This window comes from Hemitrygon akajei, chromosome 7 (genome assembly GCF_048418815.1).
Source record: "Hemitrygon akajei chromosome 7, sHemAka1.3, whole genome shotgun sequence".
NCBI lineage: Eukaryota > Metazoa > Chordata > Chondrichthyes > Myliobatiformes > Dasyatidae > Hemitrygon > Hemitrygon akajei.
Window position 1 is genome coordinate 27029091 of NC_133130.1, and position 18609 is coordinate 27047699.

Here is an 18609-nt window from a genome sequence, read left to right on the forward strand (position 1 = left end):
ATATGAATGGGACTCCACTTCCTGGGACTTCATCGTGCGATGCGCAATGTGTTCTCGAGAGGTACTCTGGCGGACGCGCGCTCTCTGTAGTTATTCACCTCATTCAGGTGAACAGAATGAGGCTCACGAACTATCACTGTTGCTTTAAATCGGATTATGAAACCGAGCGAAAGTAATACCCTCCGCAAATATTTCGATTTCATTATTTAAACATAAATGTTTTCTGTTACGTGTTCGTTGATATTTATTTCAATAATCTACCTCGAGACGGAATTCGCCCAGATCCTCTTCGTCCTTTTATCGCGTGAATGAACGAACCCTAAGAATTAGATTAATGTTAGTTAGGATTGTTCTGAATCTTTGTCGCAAGTCATTTTGTTTCACATCTTGTTGTTTTGTTGAAAGACCAATGTAGCAGATTTTTCCCAATATATGTGCCCGTTCCCTTGAGCTCAAAATCCTTCGTACCGAAGCCCACAGTGGAAATATACCTCTGAACTTTTGTTAGAAATAATCAACAGGTCAGGCAAAATATATGGAGGGAGAGACAGAATTAATGTTTCAATGACAATGACTGAGAAATTTTAAATCCTAGAAAGCAAGGAGGATAAACAGAAAAAAATTTAAAATGAGCTTGTGACAAACTGGAAGGTAGGAGAAAATATACGTATATAAAAGTACTTGTCTGCTGATGAAAACTTAATTTCTCTCTTTCCCAGTTCAAACAAGGGGTCTGGATTTGAAACATCATGTTTCCTTGGTCTGTAGAATGCTTCCAGCATTTTCAAATTGTATAATGGAAAGTGGGAGAGATTAAATAGCAAAATGATGAAGTGCAAGGGAAATGGAGGTGATAAATAGACAGTGAAAATAACAAAAGATTTGTCTTGAGGAAGTGTAAAATGGGAATGGCAGAATTGTTGTTATACTGAGTTTTGACTATATGACCGCAATGTTGCAACTTATTTTCAACAATTTTTCCACAAGAATGGAGCTCATCTTCAGAACAAGTGGGAAACACATTTTGATGAGGGCTGGACTCCAAAACCCAGGTCACCAGAACATCAGTAGTCAAATATAGAATGCAAATAGATCTCTTTTTTTCACCCATTTGGAGGCTAAGCAGCATTCTACCGTCAGGTTCTTCACTGAAGCATTGGACAGGATGGGCCTTACTTTCAAGACAAAGGTCCTCTTCCAACCTACTCAGACTGCATCACGATGCCCTTCAACAATAAGTAGCTGAGAAATAGTAATTTCATATATCTGGAGACGCATGTACACCACATCCAGTAGTTCCCTTTTAATGTACCCTGGTAGTCATGTCCTCAAATAATTCCTGTGTATTAATCAAACACAATGTTCCCTTCCTAAATCTAGCTGGCCTCTGTTCAATCCCAGTGTTTTCTTCAAGGCATTCTGTTATTTTATACTTCATTACAAATTTCGGCATTCCCATGTACTAATGTTAAGCTAACATTCCATGCTTATTTTTCTTTCTTTCTTTCTTTCTTATTTTTTTCTTTCTTTTGCTCCCTCTGTTTGTGTGTGTCTCTCTCTGCCTCTTTTCAAGTAAAGTGGGGTCACATTGGATATCCTCCAATGCAGAAATCCATATTTATTATGTCACCACTCTAAGCCACTGAATATGATCCTCCTAACTCAAACTAGATAATTATACACCTTTAAAGGTTATTCCAAGAAAGTAAGTATCCTATTTGTCTAATTAGTGCTCTAATATAATTGAGTACCTCAGAGGAAAAGATAGTGTGAACCTCATTAGTGAAGAATTTCTCTGGATCACAAAGATGAGAAGGAGATAAATCTAAGAAGTTTCCTTTTGAGGCAGAAATTTAAAAGGATTGGTGAACCAGATGTATTTTAAGAGAGTGATGGTAACTTTTCCTGATAGCAATTTCGACAACATTTTAACTCAAAATTCAAATTCTTAATTGATTTTTTTGTGATTTGAACATATTCATTGATTATTTTGTTGAAATGCATTTTTATTTACTTCAGTACAAATCCACAGGGTTATTTGCTGTTGTTTAAACATGCTTTTGGTGGACTACTGCAAAAGCTAATGTTATCCTCGTGTTAGATTCTGCAAGAGTTTTCTTGTCCTTTATAATGATGTTCTCTTTACTGGACAAAGTATTTAATTAAATAATCTCTTATATGTTTACAGATTAGAAGTTTTAAATATTATGTGGTTTATTATGCTTTCTTTCTGAATAATGTAAATATTTAATTATGAAAAATACTACCAATAGATTTGTGCATTTGAAAAACATCACCTAGTTGCTAAGCTTTCAACAAAGTATGAGTCAGAATAGCACCCATTATGTATCCTCCCTTGACAAATGACTTGATTTAATGCATCTTTTCCAAAGAACTATTTTAAAATAAATAGTTGCCAAATTTCCATCATTTTCTTAAATAAACATTAATAATACAAATGGGATGTTTGACATAATGAATAATTTAAGATAATAACCACAGTTCTAAGAATTTATCAAGAAAATTAGAAACTTAACATTTGATTGAAATCATTCCAAAACTTTATTAATGTATAATGTACTTGAAACATACAGTGAAATACATAATTTGCATTAACAACTAATACAATGGGGCAACCCACATATATTGTCACACATGGCATACCCACATTGTTCAAGAGAACAACTCGGTTACTAGTGGAGTGCCGCAGGGATCTGTCCTGAGACCCCTACTATTTGTGATTTTTATAAATGACCTGGATGTAGAAGTGGAAAGATGGGTGAATAAGTTTGCAGATGACACGAAGATTGGAGGAGTTGTGGATGGAGTTGCAGGTTGTTGAAGGTTACAAGAGGATATAGACAGGCTGCAGAGTTGGGCAGAAAAATGGCAGACGGAGTTCAATCTGGATAAGTGTGAGGTGATGCATTTTGGAAGGACAAACCAGAAGACTGAGTACAGGATTAATGGTCAGTTACCTAAGAGTGTGGATGAACAAAGGGACCTTTGGGCTCAAAACCATACATCCCTCAAGGTCGCTGTGCAATTTGATAGGGTAGTTAAGAAGGCCTATGGTATGCTAGGCTTCATTAACAGGGGGATTGAGTTCAAAAGTAGAGAGGTCATGTTGCAACTCTACAAATCTCTGGTGAGACCGCACTTAGAGTATTATGTTCAATTCTGGTCACCTCATTATAGGAAGGATGTGGAAGCTATGGAGAGGGTGCAGAGGAGATTTACCAGAATGTTGCCTGGTTTGGAGAACAAGTCATATGAAGCAAGGTTAGCAGAGCTGAGACTTTTCTCTTTGGAGTGTAGAAGAATGAGAGGGGACTTGATAGAGGTCTACAAGATTATGAGAGGCATAGATAGAGTGGATAGTCAGTACCTGTTTCCCAGGGCACCAGTAGCAAACACCAGAGGGCATATGTACAAAATTAAGGGAGGGAAGTTTAGGGGAGACATCAGGGGTAAGTTTTTTACACAGAGGGTTGTGAGTGCCTGGAATGACTTGCCAGGGATGGTGGTGGAGGCTAAAACATTAGGGGTATTTAAGAGCCTATTGGACAGGCACATGGATGAAAGAAAAATAGAGGGTTATGGGGTAGTGTGGGTTTAGTACTTTTTTTTAAGGATTATATGGCTCGGCACAACATGGAGGACTGAAGGGCCTGGACTGTGCTGTAGTGTTCTATGGTTCTATGGTAACTTAATAGCAACAAAACAACAGGTATACAAGCCCCTTTTTCCCTCTCACCCACCCATAAACAAACACACACACACACACACACAATTTGTCTGCACTAACATACATTGAAGTTTGTTGCTGCATAATGTAGTTTAAATATTTTTGATAAAGATTGCAACATATTTTTATGGATGCAAATTACAATTTTAGTATACCTTTTAGTATTCTTTGTCTGAGGGTAATGCAGAAAGTGTTACAAGGGGGCGTTGGGAGTGGACTCAAGTACAGGACACAGAAATAGTATAAACAGAATTGGGTTTATTGATAGTTACTAGGAAGGCCAGGATGGAGGACTAAATGTCAACATGGACGTAAACATTAGATAACAAACTGGTAAAACCTGGACTAGGACTTGGACTTGGAACCTGGACTTGAACTTGCCTCAGACTCAACTTGGACTAGGAACCTGGACTCGGACTTGACTTGGACTAGGAACCTGGACCCAGAATCGACTTGGACTTGGACCCTGGACCTCAGCTTGGCTTGGAACTTGGACCTCAGCTTGGACTCGGAATTTGAACCTCAGCTTGAGCTCAGAACTTGGATCTCAGCTTGGACTCAGAACTTGACTTAGATCTTGGCTTGGACTCAGAACTTGACTTGGATCTCGACTTGAACTCGAACTTGACTTGGATCTCGACTTGAACTCGAACTTGACTTGGATCTCAACTTGGACTTGCACTTGACTTGGACTCGGAACTTGGATCTCGACTCAGACTCGGTACGTGGATCTCAATTTGGACTCAGAACTTGGATCTTGACTTGAACTCGGAACTTGGATCTTGACTAGGACTCAGAACTTGGACCATGAGCTTGGACTTGGACTGGACTTGGACCATGAAAAGACAGAATAGCCAACTCGGAGTAGTGGCAAACAGCTGGACCTACGCAGCTGAAGGGACTTGAACAATGAGGGGACAGAATACCCAACTCAGAGTAGCGGCAAACAGCCAGATCTACTCAGCTGGAAAAGACTTGGACAATGAGGAGAGACAAAACTGCACAACGACAGTCCATTTGTATCTTTGCTCAGAGTGACAGCAAATGGCCAGCAAGTCTTCAGCCGGCCATGAGAACGAAAAAATTCATACCTTACTCAGAGCAGCGGCAAAACAGCCGGCAATTCAGCTGGACACGAAAACGACTGAATTCGCTAAGCAGCCACAGGCACCAGAGCAACTAGAGTCCACAAGTCTCGGCAGTCCCAGGATGAACATAGCCGCAGCGGCTAAGGTGAGATGACTGGTTTCCGGTGACGTGTTTCTGGTGATGGCCCAGCAATGAACAGCTGTCCCTGGATCCTTTTAAGCTGCCAGTTCAAAGTGAGGATCAGGTGCCTTAATCAAGGCGCCCAATGGAACACGGGAAAAAAGAAATAAGAATGAGAAATCCATGGTCCAGACCATGACAGAAAGTAGAAAATCTAAATAAAATTTTAACAAAAATGTCTGTAAATGAATATCCTACAACAATAAAGACAACTGCATATGATCCATATCCTCATTTAAATTATTGTCACTGACTTACTTTAACCCTCATTTTGACAATAATTTGTTTTTAGAGACAATAGTGAAAAGATTACAATTAGAAGGAAAAAGAATGAGTCATGCGTGATGCATTGTGTGATTCTCATCAGAATACTTGAGTATGTAGCCATCAAAGTGCACCTTACATGAGAAGCAAAGGTGTCAAGTAGTTTACAGAATAAATTAAGAAATAAGATGAAAGAAAGTTAGAAGGTACAGATGATTGGATAACTTCAAAGATTGAATTGTTGATGTCATAAAAGTGCACATCAATGATTTGAGAAACTACATATATTTCCTGTACACCTATTACTTCTCTGTCACAATACAAAACCTATAAAAAGTATTCACCCCTCTTGGAAGTTTTCATATTTTATTGTTTTACAACAGTGAATCACAGTAGATTTAATTTGGCTTTTTTGACACTGATCAACAGAAAAAGACTCTTTCTTGTCAAAAGAAAAATAAATCTCTATAAAGTGATCTAAATTAATTAATAAAACACAAAGTAATTGATTGTATAAGTCATATTCAGCCCCTTTAAAATGAAATACCAAATCATCACCGGTACAGCCAATCAGTTTTAGGGCACATAGATAGATAGATAGATAGATAGATAGATAGATAGATACTTTATTCATCCCCATGGGGAAATTCAACTTTTTTTCCAATGTCCCATACACTTGTTGTAGCAAAACTAATTACATACAATACTTAACTCAGTAAAAAATATGATATGCATCTAAATCACTATCTCAAAAAGCATTAATAATAGCTTTTAAAAAGTTCTTAATTTTTTATTATTTTATTTATTTATTTATATTATTTTATTATTACATAATTATTTAAATTGAGATCACCATGTGCAATTAAGCTGTTCAATTGATTGTGGTAAAAATACATCTAGAAGGTCCAATGGCTGGTGAGTAAGTATCGTGACAAAAACCACACCATGAAGACAAAAATACACTCCAAGAAACTCCGCAAAAAGCACAAGTCAGCAGATGGATGCAAGAAATTTTCCACATCACTAAATATCCTTTGGAGCATGTAGTTATCTGTTAGAATTCTTTATGGAAGTAACAAGCAGGGTGGACAAAGGAGAGGCAGTGGATGTCATTTATTTGGATTTTCAGAAGGCAGTTGATGAGCTGCCACACATGAGGCTGCTTAACAAGGTAAAATTCTATGGCATTTCAGGAAAGATACTAGCATGGATAGAGGGATGGCTGACTGGCAGGAGGCAATGAGTGGGAATAAAAGGGGCCTTTTCTGATTGGTTGCCAGTGACTAGTGGAGTTCCTCAAGGGTCAGTATTGAGACCACTACTTTTCACATTATTTGTCAATGATTTAGATAATGGAATTGATGGCAAAGTTTGTGGATGATATGAAGATAGGTGGAGGAGTAGGTAGTGCTGAGGAAGCAATGCAATTGCAGTGGGACTTAACAAATTGGAAGAATGGTCAAAAAAAGTGGTAGATGGAATTTGGGAAATGTATGATAATGCATTTGGGTAAAGTGAACAATGGAAACATAGAAAACCTACAGCACAATACAGGCTCTTTGACCCACAATGCTGTGCTGAACATGTACTTAGAAATTACCTAAGGTTACCCATAGCCCTCTCTTTTACTAAGCTCTATGTACATATCCAGGAATCTCTTAAAAGACCCTATCGTACCGCTTCCACCACCATCGCCCACAGCTCATTCCACGCACTGACCACTCTCTGCATAAAACAACAACAACAACTTACCCCAGACATTTCCTCTGTACCTACTGCCAAGCACCTTAAAACTGTGCCCTCTCGTGTTAGCCATTTCAGCCTGAGGAAAAAGCCTCTGACTATTCACATGATCAATGTCTCTCATCATCTTATACACCTCTATCAGGTCACCTCTCATCCTCCGCCGCTCCAAGCAGTAAAGGCCAAGTTCACTTAACCTATTCTCATAAGGGATGCTCCCCAATCTAGGCAACATCCTTGTAAATCTCCTCTGCACTCTTTCTATAGTTTCCACATCTTTTCTTTAGTGAGGTGACCAGATCTGAGCACAGTACTCCAAGTGGGGCCTTACCAGGGTCCCATATAGCTGTAACATTAACTGTCGACTCTTAAACTCAATCCCATGGTTGATAAAAGCCAATGCACCATATGCCTTCTTAACCACACAGTCAACCTGCACAGCAGCTTTGAGTGTCCTATGGACTCGGACCCCAAGATCCCTCTGATCCTCCACACTGCCAAGAGTTTTACCATTAATACTATATTCTGCCATCATATTTGACCTACCAAAATGAACCACCTCACACTTATCTGGGTTGAACTCCATCTGCCACTTCTCAGCCCAGTTTTGCATCCTATCAATGTCCCACCGTAATCTCTGACAGCCCTCCACACTATCCACAACACCTCCAACCTTTGTGTCATCAGCGAATTTACTAACCCATCCCTCCACTTCCTCACCCAAGTGATGTATAAAAATCATGAAGAGAAGGGGTGCCAGAACAGATCCCTGAGGCACACCATTGGTCACCGACCTCCATGCAGAATATGACCTGTCTACAACCACTCTTTGCCTTCTGTGAGCAAGCCAATTCTGGATCCACAAAGCAAGGTCACCTTGGATCCCATGCCTCTTCACTTTCTCAATAAGCCTTGCATGGGGTACCTTATCAAATGCCTTGCTAAAATCCATATACACTAACATCTGCAACCATGCAATCCTCTGGAACCTCTCCTGTCCCCACTGATAATGCAAAGATCATTGCCAGAGGCTCAGCAATCTCCTCACAGACCTCCCACAGTAGCCTGGGGTACATTCCATCTGGTCCCAGAGACTTATCCAACTTGATGTTTTCCAAAAGCTCCAGCACATCCTCTTCCTTAATGTCTATATGCTCAAGCTTTTCAATCCACTGTAAGTCATCCCTACAATCGCCAAGATCCTTTTCCATAGTGAATACTGAAGCAAAATATTCATTAATAATCTCTGCTCTCTCCCCTGGTTCCATACACACTTTTCCACTGTCACACTTGATTGCTCCTATTCTCTCACATCTTATCTTCTTGCTCTTCATATACTTGTAGAATGCCTTGGGGTTTTCTTTAATCCTGCTCACCAAGGCCTTCTCATGGCCCTTTCTGGCTCTCCTAATTTCATTCTTAACCTCCTTCCTGCTAGCCTTATAATCTTCTAGATCTCTATCATTGTCTAGTTTTTTGAACCTTTCATAAGCTTTTCTTCTTTTCTTGACTAGATTTTCAACAGCCTTTGTACACAGCAGTTCCTGTACCCTACCACCCTTTCCCTGTCTCATTGGAACACACGTATTCGGAATGCCACGCAAATATCGCCTCAACATTTGCTACATTTCTGCCATACATTTCCCTGAGAACATCTGTTCCCAATTTATGCTTCCAAGTTACTGCCTGATAGCTTCATATTTCCCCTTACTCCAATTAAACGCTTTCTTAACTTGTCTGTTCCTATCCCTCTCCAATGCTATGGTAATGGAGATAGAATTGTGATCACTATCTCTAAAATGCTCTCCCACTGAAAAATCTGACACCTGACCAGGGTCATTTCCCAATACCAGATCAAGTACAGCCTCTCCTCTTGTAGGCTTATATTGTGTCAGGAAACCTTTCTAAACACACCTAACAAACTCCACCCGATCTAAACCCCATCTAGAGAGATGCCAATCAATATTGGGGAAATTAGCATCTCCCACCACAACAACCCCGTTATTATTACATCTTTCCAGAGCATGTCTCCCTATCTGCTCCTCTATGTCCCTGTTACTATTGAGTGGTCTATAAAATACACCCAGTAGAGTTATTGACCCCTTCCTGTTTCTAACTTCCACCCACAGAGACTCAGTAGACAATCCCTCCATGACTTCCCCTTTTTCTGCAGCCATGACACTATCTCTGATCAACAGTGCTACGCCCCCACCTCTCTTGCCTCCCTCCCTGTCCTTTCTGAAACATCTATAGCCTGGTACTTGAAGTAACCATTCCTGCCCCTGAACCATCCAAATCTCTGTAATGGCCACAACATCATAGCTCCCAGTACTGATCCATGCTCTAAGTTTATCCACTTTGTTCATGGTGCTTCTTGCCATAAAATACACATCTCAAACCATCTAAATGAGAAGAAAATTCAAACATCAGAGGTGCAGAGGGACTTAGGAGTGCTCGGGCAAGACTCCCAGAAAATTAATTTACAGGTTGAGTCTGTGGTAAAGAAGTGTCACGTACCCCGTGACTGGGTTACCGAACCAGCAGAAATGGAATAATACGTTGGAGTCTGGTATTAAACTAATAGTGTTTATTAGTAAATGAAGTAATACAGTACTATAAAATGCAAATATGTATAAAACAGGTTAGCAATGATATATACAGAAGTGTGGAAATAGGAATCAAAAACCAAGCTCTTTCAAAGTCTAGGGGTAAATGAATAGTCTTAAGATGGTGCAGAGTTCAGTTTAGTTTAGGTCGAGATAGTTCTGGTGTAATGTTGGAGAGAGAGAGAGAGAGTGAGAGGTGATGCAGTTGCCGTCAAACCTTCTGTTGTCTTATTGTCCTGTTGTGGTCACTGACTGTGACCCTTTCGTACCAGGCACGACCGTTCTTCAGTGGTAAGCCTGTCACCCAGGCAAGGGTGGACGCACACACAAGCCCCCACCAGTCTGCCTTCACACACTGTGAGCCTCTGATCGATTCCCTCGAATCGATCCTCCAAACCCCCACCTTCATGTGGGTGCACAATGCTCTTTCAGTGTCCCGTGGTGTGTCTGCCTGTGTCTTCGCAGACCTGCTTTTTATTTCCCCTGACAGGGTACCCGCCATTCATCAGCTGTCCATCACCTGGTACCACCTTGCTGTCTCAGCAGGAATCCACACAAGCAGGCAAAGAAAGTGTCCTTGAAGCAAAGTAAACAATTAGCGAAGAAGCCATAATACTAAATAATCTCTCTCTCTCTCTCTCTCGTTAGCAGCATAAACAGTGTCAAAAAGCCATTCTCATTCTCCCGACATTTTAAAGTGGTTGTCCACAGAAAATATAAACCCTAGGGGTACCTAACAGAAGGCAAATGCAATGTTGGCATTTATTTCAAGGAGAATAGAATATAAAAGCAAGGAGATAATGCTGAGGCTTTATAAGACACTAGTCAGGCCACACCTGGAATTTTGTCAACAGTTTTGGGCCCCATATCTCAGAAAGGATGTGTTGTCATTGGAGAGAGTCAAGAGGAGGTTCACAAGGATGATTCTAGGAAAGAAGGGGTGTTCTTTTGATATGAGGAATGTTTGAGAGCTTTGGGCCTGTACTCACTGGAATATAGAAGAATGTAGGAGGATCTCTGAAACCTACCAAATGTTGAAAAGACAAGATAGGGTAGATGTGGAGATGATATTCCCTCTGGTGGGGTTATCCAGTACTAGAGGGCACAGCCTCCATATTGAGGGGGAACCTTTCAGAACTGAGAGAGAGAAGAGAAATTGCCTTTCAACTCACGAAAGAGCATAGGCCATCAACTTTTTGCTGTTGATTTTTCTGTAGCAGGCAATTTCTTTTTTACAAGGTCGAGTTGCTAGCTCGGATGGAAAGTGTGCATGGGAGCCGGCTAGATTCAAACTCTGGACCTTCCGCCCAAAAGTCCAGTGCTGATGCCACTACGCCACCAGCCAGCTTTCAGAACAGAGGTAAGGAGGAATTTTTTTTAGCCAGAGAGGAGTGAGTCTGTGGAATGCTCTGCCACAGACTACAGTGGAGGCCAAGTCCTTAGGTCTGTTTCAGGCAGAAGTTGATAATTTCCTGATCAGTCAGGCTATCAAAGGATATGACAAGAAGGCAGGTGTAAGGGGTTGAGTGGAAACCAGGATCAGCCATGATAGAATGACAGAACAGGCTTGATGGGCTGAATAGCCTAATTCTGCTCCTACGTCTTATGGTTTTACAGAGTACATTTAAAATAGTCATCACAAAATGGAAAGAATATGGCTCAGCTGTAAATTTGACTAGAGATAGCTGTCCTCAAAAACTGAGTGACCATGCAAGAAGGGGACTAGTGAAGAAGGCCTATGACAACTTGAGGAGTTACAAGCTTCAGTGGCTGAGATAAGGGCATCTATTAAATACTGGCTTGAAGAGGGTGAGTACTTCTGCAATCAACTATTTTCTGTTTTATATTTGTAATTAATTTAGATTATTTTGTAGAGATTTGTTTTCACTTTGACACAAAAGTCTTTTTCTGTTGATTGTATAAAAAATAGCCAAATTAAATCCAGTATGATTCAATGATGTAAAACAACAAAGCATGAAAACTTCCAAGAGGGCATTGTATCTGATGGATGATTTGCATGCCAACATGTAATACAGGAAAAACCTATAGAAATAGCTCCCTGGACAATCCCAATGAATTCAAAGTGCAACATAAATTTGTTATCAAAGTATGTATGCAGTATGACAGCTTTTACAGGAAAAAAGAAATACAAAAGAATTTCAGGAAAAACTATAAACAGATGAAAAGTGAAACAACCAATATGCAAAAAAATTGTGCAAATAAAAAAATACAGAGGACATGACTTGTAAAGAGTCCTTGACAATGAGTCTGTAGGTCATAGAATCAGTTCAGAGAAGTGGTAATTGAAGTTATCCATGCCGGTTCAGGAGCCTGATGGTTGTGGGGGTAATAACTGTTACTGAACCTAGTGGTGTGGTACTTAAGGCTTTCGTACCTCCTGCCCAATGGTAGTAGCGAGAAGAGGGCATGGCCTGGTTGGTGTGAATCTTTGATGATGGATGCTGCTTTCTTGTTGCTGCACTCCATGTAAATGTACTCAAAGGTGGGAAGGGCTTTGCCTGTGATAGAGTGGACTGTATCCACCACTTCCTGTAGCTTTTTCCAATAATGGGCATTGGTGTTTCCATAACAGGTCTTGATGCAACCAGTTAGGAAACTCGCCACTGGGCATTTATAGAAGTTTGTCAAAGTTATTGGTGGCATGCCAAATCTGTGCAAAGTTCTAAGTAGAGACACTGTCATGCCTTCTTTGTGATGACACTTGCATACTAATCCCAGAAATGAATCTCCGATATGTTAATGCCAAGGAATTTAAGGTTCTCCAACTCGGTTCCCCTAATGAAGTCTGGCTATGGATCGCTGGCTTCTTCTTCTTCCTCCTCCTTTACTATAATTAGCTTTTGTTTTGACTGAGGGGTTATTGTTGTGGCACCACTCAACTAGATTTTCAGTCTCCCTCCTATATGCCAATTTGTGATCACCTTTGATTCAGCAACAACAATGCAAACTTTAAAATAGGGCTGGAACTGTACTTAGCCACACAATCGTAAGTATTAAACGAGTGTGGCAGGGAGCTAAGCACACAGCCCTATGGTGTACCTGTCCTTGTGGTAAGTGTGGTTGCCAATCAGTGCTAACTAGGGTCTGCCAGTGAGGGAATGAAGGATCCAGTTGCACAGGGAGTTCTGATGAAATTCATGAGTTTAGTGCTTCTAATTTAGTATAATATTTTATGTTTTTATTTATAATTTTTATGTATAATATTTTAATTAGATATCAAAGACAAATGACCGCTTTCTCAGCAAACTCAGCAGTGATACAAGAGACTGCAGATGCTGGAAATGTGAAGCAAAACACACTTGGAGGAATTCACGAAGTCAGGCAGCATTTATGAAAGAAATGAACTATTGGCATTTTGGGCTGAGATTCTGCATCAGGACTGGGATAGAAACAGGCAGTGAGGCAGAGGAGCTGATGCTGGAGGCTACAGAGAGAAGTGATGAATGATGTGTAGTAGATGGTTGCTTGAAGCTTCTCAGTGGATTCCTGGTTCAGGGGAAAGAGGAGATGTCTAAGAACTGCTGTCTGGTCTCAGCAAGTTAGAGGTCAGTCTGCTAGACTACAACAGCACCATCCTTATCTGTGCGTTTGATGATGAGATTGGGATTAGGAAGGAGAAAATGGAGGGCAATGCATTCAGAAGGGACCTTGGCTTGAAACATCGACTGTTCATTCTCTCCACTGACGCTTCATGATCTGCTGAGTTAATACAGTACTTTATGTGTGTTCCTACTGGAGCAGTTGAGTTTCTCATCAATGATGACCTTTCAGAATGTTAATGGTAGGAAAATTGATGAAGATCATGCCATGAAATTTGGCTTTTTTGTTCATTTTTGGATGGTATCTATCTTGTTCTTAAACCCATCACCTTACTGGGACATAAGACGCCGAAAGCAGCTCACAAGAGGGCCAGTATTCAGATGTAGCCCATCTTCATATGTATCCTTCCTCTCCCAGGGATGAGGTTGTTGAAACTATTGTTGTTCTAAAGTTCTAGGTTTTTAAGGAAAGGGGTTGCTAGCTCCATGCCACCCTCCTCCTTTTGTAGCCATGCTTTGGGCTATCCATGGCAGAATTATGACATCTGTACTTTGATTTAAGTTCCAGTTGTTGTGTTGTCATCCAGGACATGTTCCCATCAGGGAGCCTGAAGCCACACACTCAAAGTTTTAGCAACAGCTTTTCCACTCCGCCATTGAATTTCTGAATGGACAATGAATCCATGTACACTACCTCACTACTTTTAGCTCTCTATTTGCACTACTTATTTAATTATATATCTATTGCAGTTTATAGTTCTTAAATTATGTATTGCAATGTACTACTGCCACAAAACAACAAATTTCAAGACACGTGCCAGTTGATATTAAACCTTATTCTAATCCAGACTGATTACTGATGAGCAAATGACAAGTAGAATTCAGCAGAGATTTCCTATTCCAAGTTTCCTTTCAAGATAAAAGATTTCATAAGATCTTGAGTCAATTTGAAGAAGGCAGGGGTTGAGGCTGGACCCTAAGGATGATGTAAAAGGAACCTTGAATGTTATTTTATGGATATGATTCTGTTTTCAAGGATCATAACAGCAGAGCGACTCAATTCTGTAACAACAATGCTCACAATTTAAAGTCAGACTCTGGATTCAATATAGAGTTGTCGACACTAGAGATTCTGCAGTTGCTGGAAATCTGGAGAAACACACAGAATGCTGGAGGAATTCACCAAGTTAGGCTGTATCTATAGAGAGAAGTAAACTGTTGACATTTTGGGCTGGGACCCTTCCTCAGGGTAGACTGTGGTCATGTGGGCAGTGGAACTATGGGATTAGAGGTTGTAGATGGGAGATCTCTGGAGGTGATGAAGTCAGTAATGTGTTGGGGGCAGCAAGAAACTTGGAGCTGATAGTTAGAAGTAAAGGACTGAAGAAGAAAGACTCTCATAGAGGACTGTGGTCCATGGAAGAAAGGGAAGGATGAGAGAAAGGAAAGATGATGGGCAGTGATGAGAGGAGAACCACAATGGGAATGAAAAAAAGAGAAAGAAGAGGGAGAGGAGAGTAATTAGCAGAAACTAGAGAAATCAATACTCGTGCCATCAGGTTGGAGACTACCCAGATGGAATATGAAGTGTTTCTCCTCCAACCTGAGTTTGGCTTCATCAATGCAGTAAGGCCATGAACAAACATGTCGCGGCAATGAGAAATCAAATTGAAATGGGTAGCCACTGGAGATCCTGTCTTTTGTGATGGACAGAGTGAAAGTGCTCAGCAAAGCAGTCCCCCAATCTGTGTCATGTCTCGCTGATGTAGAGAGGCTGTACCTATCTTCCCCCTCATCTGATCTTACCTTGCTGGCTTGTATTCCTCCCCCTGCCCAAACTTAATTTTCTGGCTTCTACCTCCTTCCTTTCCAGTCCTGAGGAAGGATCTCAGCTGTTTATTCCCTTCCACAGATGCTGCCTGACTTTCAAAAGTTCTCCAGCATTTTGTGTGTGTGTTGCTCTTTATAGAGTTAATTGGGTGTGATCATTTTATATATCAATACAATGTATTCCACAGCTAGGCACTGCCTTTTACTAAAACTCTAAAATTCATATTTTGGAATAATTTGATATAAGTGAATATTTGTAATTCACTTATATTTGTGATAATTACAATATCATTGAAAGTATCCAGCATGCCCAGTGAATTATTTACTGGATACTTTCAATGATATTAAAAGAATCCAGCAAGTAATTCACATGAATCAAATTATATATTTCAGATATGTTGAGCAAAGATAAGATTTTTCTTATCTAAAGTTTATTTGTAAACTATCTTCATTGTACTGATTGCTGTTTCATAATTATCTTACAGGTAGATTGTTTATTTCCAGACCGAACTGATATAATTCCTGGTATTGCTCTTGAACCAAGTAGGTTTAATTAATAATCTGCATTTTGTACAAATCACTTATTCTGTCAGATTGATTCTATTATACAATACTATAGTACGTTATTCAAAATAATGATAAAACCAGACTTTATAAAATTAGAGAACCTTGCAGCATAAAGGCTTTTGTCCCATTTAATCCCGTTGGATTGTTCTTTCCCCATACTTACTTACTGCCTCTAACACTGCTGGCATTTAGAGCAGCAATGAAGGTTCACCATCACTAGTGATGTTCAGAGCTTCTTTCATTGTGTCAGTAGCATCCTCTCAGTTTTCACTCCTGTCAGTCATGCAAGACCTGCATGGATACTCAGGAATACTGTCATACTTAGATGTAGAAGGATTCTTCATTGCTGTTTCCATAACAATTTTGTTTTACCAGTCTGTGTTGTGAGACCTGAGCTAAACCCCTAACCTGGAGGACCGGTGGACCACTCTTAGTCTGTCCTCTACACTTTGACCTGTTTGGCATGGGTAACCCTATAAGAGCCATAGCACAAGGCCCTGACTCCAGCCAATATAGCTCTCCAAGTCATTGAGGCACGCAAGCCTTCAAACTATGAAAAGGTTGTGGTCCTCTTGGAGGCCTTTCTCATAGCCCTGTATGATTTCTATTTCAATTTCCCTTTCAAGTTACTAACATTTCTGTTCCTACTCCATTGTAATGGAGTACATCACAAATAAAAACAATTTGCTTTGTTTTCTTAAGAAATCTGCTCTGCTCCCCTCTCCTATCATCCTTTAACAAACTGTGTTTGGTTACTACTTCTAAAACAATTCGTCAGAACAAAAATCTAATCCTTTCATTTGGTATTATGGGATCTGACATGGCTGGGGAGGCCAGTGTACACAAATCCTGTCACAAGAGGCAGGTGGGTGGGTGTTCTGCAAGTCAATGAGTCTTCCTACCATTTTCACTGAGTTTCAAAATAACACAGCCATAGGCCAGAGATTCTCATGATTCAGAGGTGTGTTACATTTTTTCATATTTACACTTTGATGAATCGTTTCGTCTGTCCTTCTGGTATTCTCTAGAGATGATTAATCAAGCTCAAATCTGATTGACCTATTTTCAGAGTAAGGGATATAAATGATGTAACTTACACATCAAAGCCTGGTGAGTACAATTCAGGCCTTGATGCTGACATTGCTAGCCTGGGGGAAGACGTTAATGTTCATGCACCCTTTTGTCTGAAAGCAATGGTTTTGTTGGTGCATCGAAACAACAAATTTCATCCTTGATGTCTGCTTCATTGAGAGTTGACTTGCAAGATATGGAAAGAGGTAACGTTGGTGGCGGGACTCTGAGGCAGTGGCGAGCTGATAGAGGACCTTAGTTTTGCTGGTATTTAGTGTAAGGCCCATCTGGGTGGCATAGTAGCATAACAGTTAGCATACAGCTTTACAGCGCCAGAGACTGGAAGATCAAGGTTCAATATCTGCCACTATATGTAAGGCAGTTCTATGTCCTCCCTGTGACCACATGGGTTTCCTCTGAAAGCTCCGGTTTCATCCCACATTCCAAAGATATAGAACCTTATCTAACAAGATTATGAGAGGCATAGATAGGGTGGATAGCCAGTATCTGTTTCCCAGGGCACAAACAGCAAATACCAGAGGGCATATGTACAAAGTTAAGGGAGGGAAGTTTAGGGGAGACATCAGGGGTAAGTTTTTTACACAGAGGGTTGTGGGTGCCTGGATGGTGGTGGAGGCTAAAACATTAGGGGTATTTAAGAGCCTCTTGGAGAAGCACATGGATGAAAGAAAAATAGAGGGTTACGGGGTAATTGGTTTAGTACTTTTTTTAAGCAATATATGGGTGGGCACAACATCAAGGGCCGAAGGGCCTGTACTATGCTGTTGTAGTCTAGTGTCTAGTGTCTAGATATAGGGTTTGTAAATTGTGGGACTGTTATGTTGGTGCCCAAAGCATGATGACACTTACGGGCTGCTCACACCACATCTTCAGGCTGTGTTATCCATGATGACAAGACATTTCACTGCATGTTTTAATGCATATGTAACAAATAAAGTTAATCTTTATAAATGAAAAGGAGGAGAACAGTGCAGATTATTTGGGCCAGTGCAATATGTAATTTTTGTATAAACACTTTTTGTTCTACAAGGCTGCATTTGAAGTATTGTGTGCAGTTTTGGTCACCTTGTTACAGGAAAGGTGGCATTACACTGGAAAGAGTGCAGAAATTTACAAGGCTGATGCCAGGACTCAAGAGCTTGAGTTATCTGGAGAGGTTGGGCTGGCAATTTATTCCTTGGAACACAGGAAATTGAGGAGTGATAAAATCATGATGAGTATAGATAGGGTGAATCCCCATTCCCCCCAGAAGCAGAATAAAAAGTGAGAAGTGTCAAGTTTAAAAGGGACCCAAGGACAACTTTGTGAAATGAGCTGCCAGAGACAGTGGTTGAGGCAGGTACAATATCAAAGTACGTATATGTCACCTTGAGATTTGCTTATTTTCAAGCATTTACAGGAAATTAGATATTTGGATAAGTACGTGGATAGGAGGTGTTTAGAGGGTTATATGCCAAATGAAGGTAAATGGGACTAGTTTGGTGGGCATCATGGTCGTGTTGGGCTGCAGGACCTGTTTCCATTCTGTATTACTCTGATTGTTTATTGGTTGCACGTTTTGGAAAAGGTATTTAAACTCCCAGTTTACAGATAAAATGAAGGTAATAGGTACCAGAGCGTTCTTTGAAAAGTTGTGGACTTCTGATGCTTGATCCAATGATTATTCCCCAAATACCGTGGCTACCAATTGGGGTTTCATCCTTGATGTCTGCTTCATTGAGAGCTGACTTGCAAGATATGAAAAGAGGTAACGTTGGTGGTGGTATTCTGAGGCATTGACGAGCTGATTGCATGACCCTGCTACGTGGAAGTTATTTGCAATCTGAGATGTCATCCGAACAAACATTTTGTTTTACTCGCATTAAGAATGGGATGTCTCTACCGGAGACTTGCCTGGAGCTAATGCGACCGGTAGCGCCGCCGGGGTCGC